Source organism: Melopsittacus undulatus, chromosome 15 (genome assembly GCF_012275295.1).
Source record: "Melopsittacus undulatus isolate bMelUnd1 chromosome 15, bMelUnd1.mat.Z, whole genome shotgun sequence".
Classification (NCBI taxonomy): domain Eukaryota; kingdom Metazoa; phylum Chordata; class Aves; order Psittaciformes; family Psittaculidae; genus Melopsittacus; species Melopsittacus undulatus.
Window position 1 is genome coordinate 6,361,147 of NC_047541.1, and position 9,846 is coordinate 6,370,992.

Sequence of the window (9,846 nt, forward strand, 5' to 3'; positions counted from 1 at the left end):
GTACAGAATGAGTGTGGTGTTCTCCAAGGGCAAATCTGGGGTAGGCAGAAGTGTGTTGTCAGGACAAGTCAGGCTTCCGTGCTTTAATAGTAGGATATGACCTTTCTTCCTCAAGGAAAAGCATTCGGTACACTTCAGGGGTGTACCCCTGAATCTAAGGCCATCTACAAGTAGCCTTTATTAATAGAAATAGATGTTTCTCATCTAAATTATGAGTACTTCCCTGGTGCTGGGAAGGGAAAGGCAGATAAGGAGGAAGCAGAAGGCAGAATGAAGCACTTTTAGATAGAATGAAGATAGAATGAAGGGGTTTTTCCTGCTTCAGGCCTCCCTGGGACACAGCTTTGGGCAGCAATGGCCCATCTGGACCTTGTGGTGGGATCAGTTTGTGTTTGTTCTCCTTAGCATTGTGGGGCTGGTGAGCAGCCGAATCCAAGCCGCACTCAGTGTGTAACCGCTCCTGGCCCTTTCCCAAGGGAAGACTCTGTGCTGTGCCAGCCCTGCCCAGCAGGTAGGTACATCTCACCACATCCTCTGTAGGCATTAGACCCTAAGGACACTGCAATGGCACTTTGGTAAAGCTTTAGCTGGCAGTTTGGGAACAGAGAGAGGCTCCTTGTGGGACAGCAACACTGGAGGTTAGAACCAGCAGATGCCATCAAGAAGGGTTCTTGAAAAGCAAGTTCCTCAAGTGCTGCTGAGCCATGAGGGAAGCTTTGGCTTCCTCTTCCCTCCCAGAAAGCTCTCCCTCTCTGTGGGTTTTAACTGATCATCTGTGAAATTGATTCACACACAGTTATGTCTCTCTCCAGTTCAGGAGCTGGAGTCACAGGCTATCACTAATACCCATTTATAGTGGGTGCTGTAGCATTCAGAATCAAATAAGACCACACTGTGGTTTGTTACCTAATTCCCCTCTCTGCTTGACACCCTCAAGTACATCCAAAGAGTTCCATGGTTAGGGAGTGTCTTGTCACTGGGGGGGCACAAATTCCTCGCTGAGATGCTGATGCCAAATTAGGCAGCAGGGGAACAGAATAGGAGGGACTGGGCAGAGAATGTCATTTCACATGATTTCTTAGCCAAAAGGAAATGATGGAGTAACTGTGAAAGCACCTTAACTTCCATTCTGTGAGTGTTCGTTTGGGGATAATCCCAATGCAAGACCCCAAAGCTTTGTGTTTGTCCAGGCTGGGAGCATGCAGCTCTTCAGTGGCACTGCAGGTTAAGCTGTCCTGGTACTGAAAGGCTGCTTGGCTTAGTTTGCCCATAAAAAGAGCTTTCTGCAGCATTAAAATCCTGGCATGTCCCTTATACATCCCAGAGAATGAGGATAAGCCTAGAGGGGATTTGGTAGCCCAGTGTTAGCTGCCTGTTGTGCTTGTTTCCTGTGATACAGTGCAGTGCTTTGGTGTCCCTCCAAGGTCCTCAGCATCAGTTCTGCTCCATTCCTCACCACAGTCCTTGGTAAGAGGGCAAGTTGGGTGCTGCAGTAGCAGGAATATCACTAAGAGTTCCCTCCACACACCCTCAGACTTCATTTCCCAGCACACTGTCCTTCCAGGGAGAGCATGGGGTAGCTGTTACTACAGAGATGCAGTTTGTGATCTTCAGTCCTATTGTGCTTTTCCTTCTCCTATAAGCCCTACACAGCTCCAGGTGCCTCCTGCAGAGTCACTCAACTCAGTAACTTGATTCTTATGTCTGTAATTAGAATCCCTCCTAGTAAATAATGAAGAGTTCCTGTACTCTGGGTACCTTACGTGTTGTGCAGTAGAAGGAGACATGGAGAAGCTAAAGAGATTATGCTAGAGCAAGATCTCAGGAGTTTAGATTTAGTTATAATAGACGAGAGAACAGAGGATTTCTCTTCCTGCCATGCACATCATCAGCCAAGGGCTGCAGTCAGGTTTCACCTCCAGTCTATCAGCCACAAAACCTGAGAGAACAAGTGCAAATCTCTTGATGCTCAACAGATTCAATATCTGCCAAGGATCCCTATGTGAAATTCGATGTTAAATGAGTACCTCTTGTGTCCTGCAGTCAGAATAAGTCATCCAGCCCAATTGCAAAGCCCCTGGATGGTAAGGAGTGTGACTACCACCACAAGCAGGAGAGGCCTGAGGATTCCCAGTGGGATATTTCATGGTTTGCCTGAGTTTAATTCCATGTAATTTGTGTACTCAGCATTGTGTGCATGGGAATAATGTGTCATTGCTATTCTAATACATAGCAACATGTTTGCACTTGGCAGTGGCACTTCAGGCCAGAGTTAAATCCTTCTTGTCACACTTCAAATATCCATCTGGACTTTAGTAAACTACTTGATACTCAAGTTCTACAAAGAATACTTGGAAAGAACAGTTCATTGTAGCTGGATATCAGCATTTCATCACTACATGTGCAACTGGCAGGAGGATCTCAAGGGCAGGAGGAATGTGGTCCTCAGAGCAGGAACACTTCAGCTCATCTTTCCTCCCCATGATTTTGGAGAGAGCAGAAGAATTGGGCTAGAAAGAGAAGAATTAACTCTGATGTTGCCAACTAATAAAACTAACTGGGATATTTAGCTGGAAATGTCACTGTATGTTTTGAATTGGATTTGAGTCACCAGCTCAGGTTTTACCAAAGGAAGAAACACTTTTGGATGGGAAATGGATGAGAATTGATCACATCTTGTCAAAATTTCCAAACCCAAGGATTTGGGTTATCTGTAATGTGCTGATTCTACCTATAGTGACCTGCTGGTTTCTTCCACTGATTGTGCCCATGCATCTGTGCTTCTATTGCAGAGCCAAGCCTTTGGGGCGCAACATTCAGACACCATGATACGATTTAGCCATGGATACTTGAGCTTTCCCATTTACCCCTGTCAGTGTGCAAGAAGCCCAGCAGCCCTCTGCTCTGACTTAGAATGTCATTGCTGAAGCACAGGTTGTTTCCTTCTTCTCTGCAGGTCACTTCTGTCCTGATGGCCTCACAGCCCCTCCATGCCCAGCAGGGAGTTTCAAGCCCAAAGAGGAACTTCACACACCCAGGAGCAGCTCCTTGTGCTTGCCAGGTCTGTGTCATAGAAGCTCTTCATCTGGGGCACTGGGGTTATAATCCTCACTGTAAATCACACTGTTAGATTGCATTCCTGTGAAGGGGCTGGCAGTTACAATGCATATTTAGTAGGCCCTGGCTCAGGCAGTCCTAGAGCTCTGCATGCCAGGACCACCTATGGAATTGCCTATGAATCACCAGATTTGTGGTGAAGCATTTGGGGATTGCAATGCTGTTACATCTAAAAGTTACTATCCACTTATTTCACTTCACTTACATCACTTATGGACTTGGACCCTGATACTGAGATCTCTGCCCTATGCAGAGACTTGAAAGAAGTTGCCATGGCAGGGAAAAGTGATGCTTGCACTTTGAGCAGAGGGGAAGAAAACCAAGGAGCAACCTGACACAGTGTGCTAAAGGCATCCAGCAGGTCAGCTGTGAAGCCAAAGTCAGCAGCTGCCTGTTGCTAAAGCTTATTCGACTGTGTCAGCTTTGCATGAGACACCTTTTTTAGCACAATTCTTGTAGCAAAGGGAAATAAGGTTACAGATTAGGCAAAACTTCATTATATCAGCCAAAAAACAATGCAATTGAAGCCTTCAGAAGCTGTAGAAGCCCTATCCTTAAGAGTTGTTAAAGCTCCACGTAGATGAAGCAGCATGTTGTGTTCTGAAATGCATGCAAGGAGGTAGGCACAAGGCTTCCATAGGTTTCCAGCTCTCTTCTGTGACCTTTCCTTTGGTTTATATCCAGCAGGGCTGAGTCCCCCTCGTGATTGGGAAACTTGTGGAAGGTGATGGGATTTTGAGTTTAGTAATGAATAAATGAATCTAAAAGGACAGAATAATGGAGCTTGGTAACTCCATCTTTGCTTAGACATGGAAAGGGAGACATGGCTTCCTGCTGCAGCAATTGCATGCTGCTGAGGCGAGCTCTGCCTGGGTTTGGGCACTGCAGAGTAACTCAGCATCTCACAAAGGTATAGAAATGCTGCTTTCTCCTTCCCAGTGCTGTACAAATGGGAAGAGAGAGACAATCAGAGGGTCACACAGGGGATGAGCTCAGTTCACTCGAGTAAAGCTTGCTCCAAGTCCAGAATGTTTTATCCAGGGTCACCATGTGCACTGGTAGGAGCTGGAACCTTGCATTCAGCTGCTCAGTGGTCATGTTAGGCCTGTACTGCTTTGTGTACTGATGTCAACTGTCCTCAGGAGCACTTGGCAAAGGCAGGACAACACCTGCAAAGCAGGGGACATGTGAATAAACCCTCAGTATTTCATGTATGCTATCATGAGGCAAGTGATGGCTCATGGTTTAGCTAAGTGGTGTGGATTCTGGTTGTGTCAGTTGGCATTCCCACTGGATTTGCTGCCGGGACAGATCCCCATCATGCAGCTGTTTTCATCTTAAGGCAATGCATAAAGTTCCATGAGGTTGCAGCCCCCCTCAGACTCCATTGCTGTGCTCAGAGCTGAGGGATTTTATAGCCTTGAGAACTTCAAACCTGCTTCTGGTGAGGTTTTGGACCCCTGTATTCTGGGTCATGTGGAGTAAAGGTAAGGGGGGAAACAATGAGGGGTTTGTGGGCTGGGAATGAGCAAGTGGGTGGAAGGCAGAGGTGAGCCTTGAACTTGCTTTGCACCCTGAGGAATCCCGATGAGGACTTGCACCTCCCATCTGTGGAGGGGGAAGCCTAGGCTTGAATAAATCCTGGTCATTTTGGGGTGCTGGAAAGCTCTATTGCAGCCTGCAGAAGCACCTACACACTGGGATGTGCTTGAGCCTTGCCTCAACAAGCATTTGGAAGGCAGCAGGGGTTCAACCTGGAGTACTCCATCAGCCAGTGGTGCCCTTCCCCTGAATTGCTCAAGTTGCTTTGTGCAAGAGGAGGGTGACTATTCCTGTGCTAAAGCTGTTTCCTCTTCACCCAGTGAAATACTGGGGGGCACTTTTGGATGAAATGCACTTTCTGAGCATGGTAACAGCAGGAAGACATCGTTGGTTTATTACATCTTGATCTTACTAGTGTTCCTCTAGGTCACAGTGCAAGCCTCTTGTTTAACAGCCGGGATTTTAGGGGTGCTCACAGCTCACTGCTGCTTGTTCAAGCAAGGTATCCATGTGTACTGAGCTTATCTCCAGTCTCTGACACAGGGAAAACCCCATACAAACATGGAAAACCCCAAGCTCTCTTGCAGCAGAGGCCCAAACATGAGGATTATTAAATGCACCTACAGCAGTGCATGGTTTAAGGCTGATGATTTTCTATTTAATGTGTCTCATTTCTTGTCCTGATGTCTCAGACCCCAATCCAGATGGTTTTACTGCTTCCATGAGCCGCTAAACCTCACTAGTATTCAGCTAATCCAACAGCACCGCCTTCTGGCATCGCCGTGATTGTGTTGTTGGTACAAGTGAACCTCCATCGTCAAAGCAATGGAAGCACGTTTCATGGGACGCTGTTTTGTCAGCACATCACACTTCCTTCGGGGACCTTAAATGTGTTCTTCCTGTCTCTCTTTAGGACTTGGGTTGTGCTGGAAGTGCCCTGCTGGGTATTTCTGTCCTGCTGGAGCAAGTCACCCAGTGCCGTGCCCACCAGGTACACACAACCCTCTGCAAGGCCAGGATGAAGCCAGTGACTGCAGAGCCTGCCCAGCAGGGAGAGCTTGTACCCAGGCTGGGTTAGCCCAGCCTGATGCTGAGTGCTTACCGGGGTAAGCCTGGCTTGGTTCCTGTGCTTCTGCTGATGTCTGGGCATGTATTTCACCTCCCCCTGGTAACGAGAGGTGCTGCTATGGCAAGGCTGCTCTGCAGTTCCTGTTGAGTCAGTGTTGGTGTAGCCTGTTCTGGTGGGGGGCACTTCTGCCTGCTGTTGCCACAGAATAGGTTATACAATCAGCCAAGGATGAAGCCAGGCCACGCATCCCATGGCTGTGAACAGCACAACCTGGCTGGATAACTCACTTCTCTTTAGATGAAAGGTGTGTGACACAACCAGTCCATTCACTGTGTTTCATCTTCAGGAGTTGTGCATCTCCCCAGCTGCAGCACTCATCCTGATGCTGTCATAGAGCACAGTTTGTCTCCTTACACCAAAGCTTAAGCTGCTGTGTTTTGTCAGGTACGTGTGCCCAGCAGGGTCATCCAGCCCCCATTCTCCCAGCAATGCCTGTCCTCCAGGAACAGTTGGCAATGATTTCAACCTCTTTGAGAAGTCCCAGTGTGAAACATGCCCAGCTGGATTTGCCTGTGGGAGAGGTAAGGAGGGGCTTTATGGCCAGGTGAACTGTGTTCTTTGGTGTCACAGAGCCCACTGGGAAATCCTACAACAGGTCAATGAGGTGTCACAGTGACGGTAAATGGGAAAAAGATGCCCCAAGTGGTACTGCGGAGATTGCTGTGCCCTGTGGACAAGGGAAACTTATTCTCAAGTTCTCTCTTCATGCCCCCCAGAGTGACTGTTCTAACTTCATGGCCTCACAGTGGCCAGCTTTCAATGTCTTCAAAGCTTTTAGCTTGTTGGTGGCTTTAATATCAGTGCCTGCTTTGGACAGGGACACCACACAGAATACTTAAACTGATGAAAAGCTGCTTTAGTAACCAGTTCTGACTGAATCTCTCATGAGAGGATGTAATTCTTGTTACCCTATTTCAAATAGAGGAAAGGTGCAAAACGAGGGGAAGACTCAACTCATGGTCACCCAGCAGAGCTGAAAACAGACTGAGGGAACTGGGCTTTGTAAAGCCAGCTTCAGGCCACATTGCTTGTCTTCAATGTGTGTTACAGGAACAGGGGGGAAGCAGAAGCCCCCCACTCCATGCCCAGCTGGTCACTACTGCCCACCAGGCACCAAGCACCCAACGCAGCACAAGTGTGCCCCGGGCACCTGGAGCAACAGGACAAGCCTGACCTCAGGAGAGGAGTGTTCCCCATGCCCTGCAGGCTGGTTTTGCTTCGGAGGAGCCCGTTCTCCTACTGGGATGTGCAGCTCAGGGCACTACTGCCCTCAGGGTAGGAGTAAAGGAGCTTTAGTGTGCTTCTGTCCTTAGAAATGTTGTTGGGCTCTGATAACATCACACCCTGACTTTATCAGTGGATCTTCTGCACTGGATTTTCAATAGGGAGTTGGCAACAAAACGTCCCTTCTGTCTAATAAATACTTACACTGTTTGCACAGAGCACATTGCTTTGTTTTCTTTCCCTTCATTGGCAAAGAATTCAGATTCAAATGTCTGCTGCAATTGTAAATGAGAAACTTCCTGCAGCGATTCAGCACTCCGCTAAGTGGTGATTTTGTTGCTGTTGTTCTCAGAGCTTCGAGCAGTGATTTTTGTATATAGAAACACATATTTACATGTAACTCATGTAAATACCAGCAATGAAGAGCAGGGGGCTTATTGCCTCCTGTCTTTGAAGCTGTATTAAGAACTAGGCTGGTTTTCTCCTCTTTCTGGCAAGGTACACAGAGGGGCACACAGTACCCCTGCCCTGCAGGAACCTATGCCACCAGGCTGGGAAATGGGAGAGTGGAAGATTGTGCTGCCTGCCCCCCAGGAGCTTTCTGCACCAGTGGGACCTCCAAGCCAGTTCTATGCCCAGTGTAAGTACATCCCATGTGCTGCAGTAGCTGTGCAGGTACAAAAGAAAACACTTCTACAGGGCATTTCAGAACACTTCTGGGTTTAAATGATAGCTTTCTGCACCACCGATGTTCCTGTGACCTTGTGTGTTACTGGCTGATCCAGGCAGGACTTTTCTGAATCAGGGAGTTTCTTGCCTCCAGAAATGGTAGATTTCCTCTATACAGAAGACTGAGGATCCAGACCAGAGGTGTGCTGTCATAGGATCATGGAGTCAGGGAATGGTTTGGGTTGGAAGGGACCTTAAAGCTCATCCAGTTCCAACCCTGCCACAGGCAGGGGCACCTTCCACTGGAGCAGCTGCTCCAAGCCCCTGTGTCCAACCTGGCCTTGAGCACTGCCAGGGATGGGGCAGCCACAGCTGCTCTGGGCACCCTGTGCCAGTGTCCCACCATCCTCACAGGGCAGAGCTTCTGCCTTAGATCCAACCTGAACTTGCCCTGTTTCTGTCTGAACCCATCACCCCTTGTCCTATCACCACAGTCCCTGATGCAGAGCCCCTCTCCAGCATCCTTGTAGCCGCTTTCAGATACTGGATCATTTTGCTGCTGTTGTGACTCTCTCTTCTGTTGGCTTTTCTGCTGCAGAGGAACTTACCGCATGGAGCGTGGTGCAGAAGTGGCTGCAGACTGCACCCCTTGTCCTGGAGGGTATTACTGCCCTGCGCTGGGCACTGTATCTCCTCACCCCTGTGGTGCTGGCAACTTCTCAGTAAGTAACAATCATTTTCTCCTGGCACCTGCTGAGCAGAAGGACTGAAATCTGGCACAAAGGGAGCTTCAAGGGGAGCTTGAGGCTTTGAGTGCCTCAAAAGGAGGCACTGGAGTGAGCTCATCTCCTTGCATGATGCCTCTGATTTGGGGAGATTATATCCAGTGCTCTGAACAATACTGGCCACATGTGCTGACTCTGCAAGCAAGGAGGGAAAGTGCTAGCACAGAGAAGGACTCTTTCTACACAATCAGGTCTGGATGTGCTCCAGACAGGGTGCTAAAAGCGCATACCACATGTGCAATGCTGCTTTTGCTGTTATTCCCACTCCAGAGGCTAGCACCAGCTATCTGAGTACATCTGTTGTGTAGCTGAGCAGGGACTTTGGGTTTGACCCTGGCAGAAAGGAGGGTTGGTTCCTGCTCCAGAGGAAGCATTTGATTGCAGTGGAGTCAAGCTGTCAGTTAACAAGATGGAGCCACAGCAGGGAGCAGCAATGGCCTAACTGTTCTCACAAGCAGGTGCTGAGGCCTGTTTCTGGGTTGTCTACCCCAAAAACGGCATCAGTAATCTGGTGCTAATTGCCATGTTTCCCCATTGATGGGAAATGGGCTCTTCACTTCTGTCAAGTGACCTCAGTGTCTTCATCCAGGCCAGTTTTCCATCACTGATTTGGTAGTTACCATTGGAACCCTTATTAAGATCAGAAAGGAGGGAAATGGTGAATGGAGATTTATGTACAGCAGAGACTCTTTCTTCTTTGTGCTTTGGAGTCCAGTGTAACAAAAAAAGAGCAGGGGATGTGTCTGTGTTCTCTGCTCCTGCTGGCAAAGGGTGTTGGGTTGACTGTTGTGAGGATCAGAACCTTTCCATGGATAATCCACCAGACCTGCTTCTCATTTGTGAAGCTCAGGTTTTCTTGCCTGCAGGGTGAATACACTGAATTGCAGCTGCCTGCTGCTCACAGGTTAGCTTAGGTGGGAATTCTTTGTGTCTCTGGTAGCATCACCAATTGTGCAAGGATTCTTTTGCCCTTGAGAAGTAGAACCACATGCTTTCCCTGTTGTAGGACCCAGGTTCAGCCTCCTGCTTGCCATGCCTGGTGGGACATTACTGTGCTGGAGAGCACACCAGCCGGGAGGTGATGCTCCTAGCCATGGTTTGCCCAGCGGGTCTCCTGTGCCCACAAGGACAGGCTGCTGTTCCAGACACCAGTGCAAATGCCTGCCCAAGAGGATACTACTGTCCCCAGGGAGACACTGTGAGTGAGGGTGCTTTGGTCCTTGGGAATGGGGTCGAGTTGGCTGTGCAGTTACAGTCTGCGCTGGGCTTTGTCTTGCTGTAGGAGCCTTTCCCAGTAGTCTCTGAACTGGTTTCTGTACTCTTTTGGTGTTCACAGATCCTAGCAATATTTGCCCTCCATACAACTGTTGCTAATGTTGG